This window comes from Silurus meridionalis, chromosome 19 (genome assembly GCF_014805685.1).
Source record: "Silurus meridionalis isolate SWU-2019-XX chromosome 19, ASM1480568v1, whole genome shotgun sequence".
NCBI lineage: Eukaryota > Metazoa > Chordata > Actinopteri > Siluriformes > Siluridae > Silurus > Silurus meridionalis.
Genome location: NC_060902.1, coordinates 8,025,939 through 8,037,740, shown reverse-complemented (window position 1 = coordinate 8,037,740; position 11,802 = coordinate 8,025,939). Strand labels below are relative to the sequence as shown.

Genomic DNA, 11,802 nt, shown 5'->3' with positions numbered 1-11,802 from the left:
ACTCTTTATATTAAATCAGACGCGCTCCCACTAAATATGGATGAGGTTCCCCTGACGTTTGACCTGCCGCTCAGCAGTAATCATGGCTATTTTGAAAAACCTAGAATATGACATATTTTCAGTTGTTTCACACTTTTTTGTTATGTATATAATTCCACATGTGTTAATTCATAGTTTTGATGTCTTCAGTGTGAATCTACAATTTTCATAGTCATGAAAATAAAGAAACCTCTTTGAATGAAAAGGTGTGTCCAAACTTTTGGTCTGTACTGTATATATATATATATATATATATATATATATATATATATATACAGTGGAACCCGGTTATCTCGCCCTCGCTTAACTCGACAACCCTATTAAGTCGACGTTTTTGAAGTGGAACCGCCAAATTCACGCTTTTTCTACGCATTTTTTATCGGTTATGTCGACTTTTTTTATGTCGCCGAACCCTAATATCTCGAGCACAAGGGGGGAAAAATTAGAAATTTTAACGTCAGTTATGTCGATCGGCGCTGTGCAGCCGCAGAAGAACTCGCGAAAGTGGTGGAAAAATCAAACCTTACAGATACTACAGGTGTTTGTATTGTATACTGGTGAATCTCTGCTGTTAGTAAGTGCACATATGCATTTTTTTTGTTAAATGTTATGCGATGAACGGGAGCGTGGCGCTCCCGGCTTCAACTCCTTACCGAGCGCGCGTGTCGCTCCTTACCGAGAGAGCCGTGCTCCTTACCGAGCGCGCGCGCGAGCAGGGTAAGGAGCACGGCTCTCTCGGTAAGGAGTTGAAACCGTGAGCTTCAGAGAAAGCGGCCGAGAAAGCACCTGCCACGCCCCCTTTGGCCGTTCACGTTTGAGACTTTTCTGTCGTTTTTGGTTTCGTGTTCGGTTTTGGATCTTCCAGGTTTTTTTTCCGGCTTCGCGCCGTGCCGCCAGTCGCGGTATTTTTTAATTTCCCTATTTTTCCATTTACAAACTCCCTCTCTCTCTCTCTCTCTCGGCTTATCTCCCCCTCGGCATCGCGGACGTAAGTTTTATCGGACACTTTGCTTTGTGTGTTTGTGCGGATTACTTCAGCCTGATGGTCATAAGTTTTCAGAAACTTAGTTACTGTTTATTTTTCTTTTTTTTCCCACATGTGGACTAAATGTGAGACGGCACTGTGCAGCCGCTGTTTTTTTTTTTTTTTTGAGCGATCTGTGTGTTTATAATGTTGGAGAATATAATAAAGGTTTGTATGGAGAATGGACGGTGATTTGTATTGTATACCGGTAAATCTCTGCTGTTAGTAGGTGCACTTATGCCTTTTGTTGTTAACAAACGTATGTACATTTTTATAGCATTATACATGTTATGTAAAAACCCCTCCAAAAACACGTGCATGCACATTCTCATTTATTAACGCACATCATGTACATAAAGAAATTTCAAGCACGTTAATATACTGCCGCCATTTTGTTTTCGTTTATCTCGATCATCGGTTACCTCGATGCTTTTGGCAACCCCTCGACATCGACATAACGGGTTCCACTGTATATATATATATATATATATATATATATATATATATATATATATATATATATATATATATATATATTATACCGTATTATACGGTGAGTGCTCCTGGAGGACCTGGAGTGAAGCTGAGCTCTCCTGGGGGACCTGGAGCAGGGCGGAGATCTGCAGGAGTTCCTGGGGCGGAGCGGAGCCGTCCTGGATGGCCTGGAGCACGGTGAAGATCCCTTGGAGAACCTGAGGCGGAGCGGAGCTTTCCTGAAGGGCCTGAAGCAGGTCGGAGATCTCCAGGAGACTCTGGTGCAAAACGGCGCTCTCGGAGGCGGGGGAGAGGAGATGGATATCCGCTGTAAGTATCCCGAGTTCCCTGGTGAGAAGCTGGATGAACCTTTTTCAGTCCTTGTATTCCTATTCAGGGGTCCGTTATTTCTGTCATGCAGATATGGAGGCGGAGGCTGAAGTAGCAGCAAATAAAGTTTTGTTCGAACACAAAAACAACCAAGGCGGAGCCTAATCCAGATAACGGAGTCCGGGAAAAAGGAAGGTATAATCCCAGGTGCATCTGGAAAGAGATGGGGTAGACTATGTCCGAGTCGGAACTCGAGTCGGGAAAGTGATCCAAGGCGTGCCTGGGAAGAGGCGCGGTCCACGCGAAAAAAGAGAGAGTCCCAGTCGAGCGGTACGTAGCGTGGATAAGCATACGCAAACACACACCAACATGAACACACAGGAACACACGTGAACGGGCATAAACGTGCAATAACGGACCGGGAGTGTGGGTGAATGTGGAGTTTATATAGGAGCTGGGGATGAGCTAGTGAAATGAGCCTCAGGTGTTTTCCATGAAGCCCAATTGCGAGCAGCGCAGAGAGAAGGAGCGAGGTGCTTTGGGGAATGCTGATGTTTGACAGCCGCCAAAGGGGGCGTGGCAGGGGGATTCCTGACAACTTCTGACATCAAAACTGTTAGATGTTTATTATGCCCAAATAAAACTTAATTCTTGGAGAGGTTTTCCGTGCGATCTACGAAGCTCGTGGTGCCTTTCTAATATCAGGGAAAAATCACACAGCGCACTGAATGGCTTATGTTCTTCTTTGGTTTATTGCAGGCAACAGACAAATATATATCCTGTTTGGATAAGAAGACATACTAGCTGGAGATGTGTGGGCCCAGAAAAAGACTTCCTGTATACCTTACATACTAATATTGTAAATATTCTATAGACACTGAACAAACAAAGGAATGTGTGTGAACCAATGTGAGAACCATCTTAACACTAACAATTGAGCAGCTGATGAATGAGGAAAATAAGACCAAGAAGGTTGGATTGTGTGTAGATGGTGAAGCAAGAAGTGGATAGGATTAGTAAGGAGGAAGTGAGAGCAGCGATGAAGAGTTGGTCACCATCTGTGAGCAACAGTATGGTTTCATGCCAGGAAGAGCACCACAGATGCATTATTTGCTTTGAGAATGTTGATCAGAAGTATAGAGAAGGTCAGAAGGAGTTGCGTTGTGTGTTTGTGGATTTACAGAAAGTGTACGACAGGGTGGAGAGAGGAGTTGTGGTATTTTTTGAGGAGGTCAGGTGTGTCAGAGAAGTATGTGATGGTGGTGCAGGACATGAGAACTGTGTGACAGCAGTGAAGTGTGCAGTAGGAACGACGGACTGGATCAAGGTGTATTTGTACATATTCATGTCGTTTAATGTTAACCACAACTTAAGCCTTTCTGGTGTTGTGTTGAAATAGTTTAAAAGAAGCAGGAACAAACAAGTTAATGGATCTATAACACCACAGTCTTGAAATGCTGTAGTCACTTAGATCAAATGCAAGAAACCATCTGAGAACCAGGAATCTGTCTGTCCTCTGGCCTCACTTCTTTCGACCCTTTATTATTAATTTTATCCTCCCTGAGACTGTAACATGATATCTGTTCTGTAGATTACAAGGGCTTGTAAAAGTTTAAAAGCATTTTATAAATATCCAACTTTTTTTTTTTTAAGTTTAATAAATCCTAATTTATTTCATTAATCTTAAATTACAGTCGAACCCACTTATCTCGACGTTTTTGAAGAGAAAACGGCCAAATTCGCGCTTTTTCTTAGCATTTTTTACGTCGCCGAGCCGTAATATCTTGAGCACAAGGGAGGGCAAATTTGCCACTTAATGTCGGTTATGTCAGGAATTCCCCTGCCAGGCCCCCTTCGGCGGCAGCATTCCCCGAAGCACCCTGGTTCTTCTCCCGTGTGCTCCTCGCAGTCATGCTGATCACACACACCTGACTCTCATTCACTCACTCATCCCTTCTCCTATTTAAGCCCCTCACCTCCACACACTCGCGGTCCATTATTGTTTGTGCATGATCGTATGTGTTGGTTCATGTCGGTCTGTGTAATCGCGTATACGTATCCCTCTACGTACCCTTCTTCTCGGACTCTGCATTCTCTCAACGGCACCCCGGATTACCCTAATCCTGCTGTTTTCCATGTTCACGCTGTCTGCACCACGTTTATACGTTAATGCCTAGTGCTGAGCTTTCCATAGTGCGGGTCCATGGATTCTCTACACGAACTGTCTCTGCTTTCACAGAACTTCATGGACCGCGCTCCCGGAGATATTACTGCTTCGCTACAAGTACTGGTGGATTATCTCCTGAGTATTCTCAATAAACTTTGTTTGCGTTCACTTCGGCTTCCGCCTCCTTATCCGCATTACAGGTTATCTCGCGCCGCATAACCAATCAATCAAATCGCGGCAATGCTGTTGTGTAAAAAAACCTCCAAAAACACGTGCATGTACATTCTCATTTAAAACACATCATGTCCATAAAGAAATTTCAAGCACGTTAATATATTGCCGCCATATTGGTTTTCGTTTATCTCGATCATCGGTCAGCTCGATGCTTTTTGGCGTCCCCTAGGCCTTTGACATAACCGGGTTCGACTGTATATTCCTTCATTCATGTGTTTTTAAATATGAAATATCCGGACATTACATCTACATTGTGTAATTTAAAAAGATAGTCATTACGACTTTGAGCAGGAAATGCGTTTATTCTGTTAGAGCAGACATGATGATCTACCGTTTAGTATATAAAACAGAAAATGCATAAAAAACCCGAAAAGTCTGGGGGAAGGGGAGGGCGAGAGAGAGCGCGCACCGACCATGGGCGTAAATTTTATTTAACAGTAAGGGGGGACAATAAATATAAAAATTTCTCATGAGCATGGGCGTAAATCCTGGGGGGACGGAGGGACATGCCAGATATATCATTATAAGTACAATTTGACTGTATTATTTGTGTCCCCCTTCAAAAATTGCTCATGAGAAATTTTATATTTATTGTCCCCCCTACTGTTAAATGAAATTTACGCCTATGCTTATGAGCAATTTTTGAAGGGGACACAAATAATACAGTAAAATTTTACTTATAAAGATATGGTTTAGGTGCACTGAAAAATGATCTTATGTCCATTTTCCTTTTCTCCATCATTTTATCTAGTTTATGACACTGCAAGGCAAGTTTATTTATACTGTAGCACATTTCATACACAATGGTAATTCAAAGTGCTTTACATAAAGATAGTAAAACTATCATAACAAAATAATCACAACAATAAAAACAAGGAATTAAAAAAAGGTTTTACAATTTTACTTAAAATTATTGAAGACACTTAAGAACAGAATAGAAATTGATTATACAAAAAAATACAGTGGGGTCAGTTCGGACATGGTACAGTTTAGTTTAGTATTTTAGTAAATACACAGCTGAACAATATGCTAATTGTGGCCGTTAATGTTAAGTTAACATTATGCCAAGTCGTCCCAAATAAAACACTGCATGGGAAATGGCTTTGGCGTGTTAGTTACAGTGCACTATGCTACATGCTATTGTAAACAAGCTAATGTTAACTAGATAAGTCATATTTTAATTGCTAATATAGCAGATTCATGGGAAATTACATCGGTAATCAGCATTTTTGCCGCAACTGATTGTGGTGATGCGATCAACCAATTTGATTATTTGTGTGGAAATGGTATGTTCCACGGGTATAAAAGGGGATGAGATTGACAGGCAAACAAACGCACGTCACCAAGCGCGTCATCTGGGGTTTCGGAAGTGACGTAACTTCCTGTGCGTCGTGTTTATGTCTACGAGGTAAGTGCTATCAGCAGCAGTTGCATTCCGAACCTTTTTTTTTTTGTCAAACAGGGTAATTTGAGATTCGTTTAAACTTGCAGTGTGTGGCTGAGGAACATTGCGGATGTGTCGAGTGACACTTTGTCAGCTTTTCACTCGTACACGTCAAGTGTGCGGAGCGGCGTGAGTCCTATTGGCAGGTATGTGATCAGTTTCATTTATGTGTAGCAAGGCGCATCCCTTATTTTAAATCTAAAGTCTTGTATGTTTTATTAGTGTCACGGAGGTGTTGCAGCAGCCTTTTCGGGTGCCGTTGAGCTTTGTGTCTTTTCTGCATAATCGATACTGACTACTGAGCAGCTGCATTAATGAACGCATGAAAAGGAGTGCGATTGTAAAGATTGGGTTGTTTTATTTCTTCATGTTGGTCCAGGCTTGACCCGCTTTTCACTGCCTCTTAACGGATGCATGTAATATGAACTAACTATTATATCTCTACAAAGGGGGAATTGCCTTCGCGACCGGACTGACAGCGCTTCCGGCTAGTGAGAGCGCAGCTAAACTTAGCGTGTTGAGTATTTAAGGTTTTGACTGAGGTGGGGTATTTGCATTGTATATCTTTGTATTGTCACCCCTGTTGTGTTATTCTTTGTTTGTTTGATTTTCTTTCGTGGTTTTTCTGAAGTTGTGGTTTGTAAACTCCTATTTGGGGTTTTTGTATGATTTGATTTGTTTTGTAAATGTGATGTTTTATATGACGCTTTTGAGCTGCCTATAATTGTTAAGGAGAGCCGCTATTATCAGGTGATGCTAACTCCTCTGGCAGCGGCGTTCTTTTATAAATCATAGTGTGCTGTTTGTATGTGTGTAGTTTGTGTATTTGTCTAATGTTGTTGTTTTTCTCCCTTCAGAATTGGGGTACCAGTGCTAGCCAGTGTCTGCGGTGTGTGGTGGTGGTACAGCTGTCGACTTGTAGTGATCACAATTGGGTTTGTGGTGTGGTGTTGTGAGAGAACACAAATGCGTGCTGTGTTTAGCTAAAAAGGCAGGACAAATTCCCCAATTCTGAAGTGGTAAAACAAGAGTGTGTATGGATGAATGATGTGATTTATTGTACTCTTTTAAATTTTTGCATATTAAAATGAATCATGTATTTTTAATGTGTTCTGAATAAACTGTGTGAAATATTTCCTGTTGTCTGATATCTGTCTCAGCCACTACGTATTTGCGTGCTTTTTAGTACTTTTGGGTCCCTGGCCCATTTCCAGGGTGGCGTAGTCAATTTACTGCCATATTTGGTATTGGTTAAACACTCCCACATGCCACATAATTTATGAATGAGTCTGCATCAACTACATTAAAGAGAATCGCTTTATTTAAAGTGAATAAAATACCCTAGTTAATGGAATTGAACATTAATTGAGCCGTAGCCACACACCTGACTCGTGTGTGTGTGTGTGTGTGTGTGTGTGTGTGTGTGTGTGTGTGTGTATATATAGAGTAGTGATGTCCGGTTCGTGAACGAATCGTTCATTTGAACTGGTTCTTTTTAGTGAACGGGTCGAACCGGTTCACCAAATCGGACTGAATCGTTCAAAAAAGTTTGCGTCTCAAATCAGCACTAATCAACAAAATTACTCAAGTTACTCACTTTTGAATGTGTATGACCGTCTATCCGACTCAAAATAAATCGATATGCCTGAGAATGGGGTTCTTCTCTAGTTTCTCCAACAGTACACACATTAAAATGAAACATGCTGCTGAACAAGTGATCATCACTGAGCATGCGCACACCTGCCGATTCCGAACAGCACACATACTGCTGTTCTCGAGTAACCAGTACTGTATCAAGAACCGTTTCTTTCGGACACGTCCGACATACTACTGTTCCCCTTCAGGAACTCGAGCTGCGTCGAAACGCTATGGGAACGCCCCTGCGTGACCGCGCTCTGAACCACGTGTGTAATCTGACCAATAGGCGTTTGGGCGTGGCGTCATCAGCGGGCGACGCCGCGTAAACAGGAAGCTACAAATGGCTGCGAGATGGACCAGACGCTAGCTTTCTGCTCGTTCAGGTAAGCGCTGTTTCGCTGTGTTTTCTGGTCGGTGATGGCTGGCAGACAGGGTTTCCGTGGCGCGTGCATCCGTGTCCGCGTTTTATTACCAGTAAGGATTCGCATGATCGGTGCGTTGTTTGCCTAGGAGTGGAGCATGCACAATCGGCTCTCGAGGAGTCGATTGCTCTCATTGTAGCCGCATGGCTATGCGCATGCCGCTCCCGGAGAGCGCTCTTTGAGAGGAGCTCTCTCCCTCGCGGCTCCGGTCCCGCTCTCGCCGAGGCAAAGCGGCGCCGGCGCTCGTGGGGCTCGCAGGCCGATTTAGCGGCCGAGTTGGAGTCGGATGAGTCCGCTTCAGCTTCGTCGGCTGAATTGAGCTTGGCTCTATTGGGGAAGCAGGCCCGATGGCTGCTTCTTCTCCCGCCACGAGCAGCGCGGCATTACATGTCTCTCTCCGAGGAGGGTGAGCTGATGGATGCTAGCGAGCCCGTGGAGCCCTCTCAGCCTGTGCTGTACGAGGAGCTCCTCGAGGTCGTGACACGAGCCGTTGCTAAGCTGGATCTAGCTTGGCCGGTGGAGCAGCAGAGACAGCGCGCACCCAGTAAGCTGGATGAGCGTTTTCTGCGTCCTGTGTCGCTTCCTCGGCGCCGGGGCCTGCCGTTTTTTCCTGATCTGCACGCCGAGGTGTCCAGTTCTTGGGAAACCCCATACTCAGCGCGTGCTTCGCCGCACCACTCCTCGATTTATGCGAATGGTTGGGGCTAAGGCGTGCGGCTATGGGCGATGCCGCGTGTCGAAGAGACGCTAGCTAGCTACCTCTCTCCTAGCGTAGCATCGTCGCTAAAGGCTCCGGTGTTCCCTACTAAACCGCTACGTGCTTACGCGGCAGCGGGTCAGGCTGCGGGATGTCTCCACACCATGGGTGTGTTGCAGGCATACCAGGCTGACCTGCTGCGTGACTTGGATGAGGGACTTAGCTCCGGGGCCACCGACATTAAGGAGTTACGTCGCGCTGCCGACCTAACCCTTCGGGCCACGAAGCACACGGCGCGGGCCGTTGGTCGGTCCATGGCGGCCCTGGTAGCCACAGAGCGGCATCTGTGGCTCACCCTGTCCGACCTCCCGGACAAGGATCGAGCTGTGCTCTTGAACGCACCGATGGCTCCTCCTGGTCTGTTTGGTGACGCAGTGACGACGGTCGTGAACAGGTTTCAGGAGTCTAAGAAGCAGTCGGCGGCGTTTCAGCAGTACCTCCCTCGCCGGTCACGTCGGGCTGGTCGGCGGCAGCCCCAGCCTGGTCCTTCCGGGCACCACGAAGCACAGAAACAGAGCGTCGCCACCCGGTCTCCACGGGCGGGTCCTAAAGGTCCCAGGCGTCGCTCTGGGCCCAAGAAGGAGCGGGCTGACCTGAGGGTCACCCTCGGCTCCAGCAAACGGGCCGTGGTGCGGAAATCCTGACGATTTTCGGTCGAGGGGGCGGAGTTCGCCTCACGCTACGGTGCCCGTCCCTCCCCCGCACCACCAGGAGGCCGGCCCGTGGACTCTGCCACAGGATGTGCTTCAGAGCGCGGCCGCCCTCCAGCGGGTGTCTCCCTCCACTTCTGCCCAAAGTCTCGCACGGATGGGGAGCCCGCCGCCTCTTCGAGGTGTCTTCAGCTGCAGGGCCCGCCTCAGCTGCTCTGAGTGGGTCAGAGGCCAGTCCTGAGGGGCTGGTTCCCCTGAGGAACTTTCTGGCAGCTTGGGAGGTGCTGCCAGGAGTCTCCCGGTGGGTCCTGCGGACCATAGAAGGGGGTTACGCACTGCAGTTCGCGTCCTCTCCTTCCCATTTCAACGGGGTGTGTCCCACCCTGGTGGGTCCCGAGCAGGCTCTGGTCCTGGAACAGGAAGTACGCACGCTCCTGGGGAAAGGGGCCATCGAGGTGGTTCCCCCCTCGGTTCGAGAGTCAGGCTTCTACAGCCCGTACTTCGTTGTTCCAAAGAAGGATGGGGGGTTGCGTCCCATTCTGGATCTTCCTCCTTGAACCGCTCTCTCAGGAGACTCAGGTTCAGGATGCTCACCTCAAGGGGTCGTGACGCATATCAGGTCCGGGGACTGGTTCGTCACTATAGATCTGAAGGACGCATACTTTCACATCTCCATCCTTCCTGCACACAGGAGGTTCCTGAGGTTTGCTTTCGGGGGCATAGCATACCAATATCGGGTCCTCCCGTTCGGTCTGGCACTCTCACCCCGCACCTTCACGTTGCCAGCGTCGATGCTGCACTGGCCCCGCTGCGGCTTCAGGGCATCCGCATTGTGAATTACATCAACGATTGGTTGATCATGGCTCCCTCGGAGCACCAGGCGATTCGGCATCGAGATGTCGTCCTCTCCTGCATGAAGGTGCTTGTTTCGCTAAACGCCAGAAAGAGCGTGCTTTCTCCTGCACAGAGAACCACCTTTTTGGGCGTGGTATGGGACGCGGCCAGGATGCAGGCACAGTTGTCGCCTGCTCGGGTCGAAGTCATCCTTACGGCCGTCAGGAGGGTGCGGGAAGGCCAGCCACTCACTGTACGGCAGTTCCAGAGTCTGCTAGGGCTCATGGCGGCAGCATCCAGCATAGTTCCGCTCGGGCTCCTGCACATGAGGCCCCTCCAGTGGTGGCTCCGGGTCAGGGGGTTCTCCCTCAGGGGAAACCCGCATCGCACTATCAAGGTCTCGCGGCGTGCCCTTCGAGCCTTGGATGTCTGGAAAGACCGGACATTCCTGTCCCGTGGCCCGGTGTTGGGGGTTCCGTGTCGTCGCGTGACGCTTACGACGGACGCCTCCCACACAGGGTGGGGAGCGGTCATGAGTGGCCACTCCGCCCAGGGTTTGTGGAGCGCCCACGCCTCTCGTGGCACATAAATTGCCTGGAGATGATGGCGGTGTTTTTGGGGTTAAAACACTTTCTCCCGGACCTGAGAGATCGCCATGTGTTGGTCCATACGGACAACACAGCGGTAGTCTCCTACATCAACCACCAGGGGGGTCTCCGATCTCGCCCCTTGTACAAGCTAGCACGGGCGGTCCTCTTGTGGTCTCAGGACAGGTTCCTGTCCCTGAGAGCCATTTACATCCCGGGTCGGTTGAATGTCAGAGCAGACGCCCTGTCGAGGCAGGGGCCGAGGCCTGGGGAATGGCGTCTCCACCCCGAGGTGGTGGAGCTGGTATGGCGGAGGTTCTACAGAGCCCAAGTGGATCTTTTTGCGACCCAGGAGACCTCGCACTGTCCCCTCTGGTTCTCTCTCTCACACAGCCCCGTTAGGGCTGGATGCCATGGTGCAGTCGTGGCCGAGGCTACGTCTGTACGCCTTCCCCCCGATCGCTCTGCTCCCAGGAGTTCTGGAAAGGGTTCGCCAGGAGGGAGTCCGTCTCCTCCTGGTGGCGCCTCGATGGCCGAGCAAGCCGTGGTTTGCGGATCTGGTGCCCCTACTCGAGGGCCCTCTGTGGGAGATTCCACCCAGGAGGGATCTTCTCTCTCAGGCGGGCGGGACCCTGGTTCACCCCCGCCCAGAGTTGTGGAGGCTGTGGCTGTGGCCCCTGAGGGGGCGCGGTTCGTGGCAGCCGGTCTCTCCACCGAGGTGGTAGAGACCCTTCTCCACTCCAGAGCTCCCTCCACGAGGAGGTCGTACGCCACGCGCTGGCGACTGTTCACGTCTTGATGCGAGCACCGTGGCCTGGATCCTGTTAACTGCCCGGTTGGGTCCGTTCTGGGGTTCCTACAGGAACAGTTTTCAGCAGGGTTAACCCCCTCGACCCTGAAGGTTTACGTGTCGGCCATCGCGGCATATGGCTCCCCGCCTGCGGGGCAGTCGCTGGGTAGACACCCACTGGTAACACGTTTCCTCCGTGGCACCCGGAGGCTGCGGCCCGGGACGCGACCCAGAGTGCCTGTCTGGGATCTGGCTGTTGTGCTGGCGGCTCTTTCTGAGCCCCCCTTTGAGCCGTTAGCTGATGTGGCCCTTAGGTTTCTGTCGGTTAAGACCACCTTTCTGTTGGCGATTTCCTCCCTGAAGAGGATTGGGGATCTGCAGGCTCTGTCCATGGCCCGTCTCGCCTGGAGTT

At 49.0% G+C, this 11,802-nt stretch overlaps 1 pseudogene; it reads right to left on the bottom strand.

Moving 5' to 3' along the window:
* Positions 1-11,802, bottom strand: part of LOC124402553 — a 311,654-nt pseudogene that overhangs the window by 215,889 nt on the left and 83,963 nt on the right.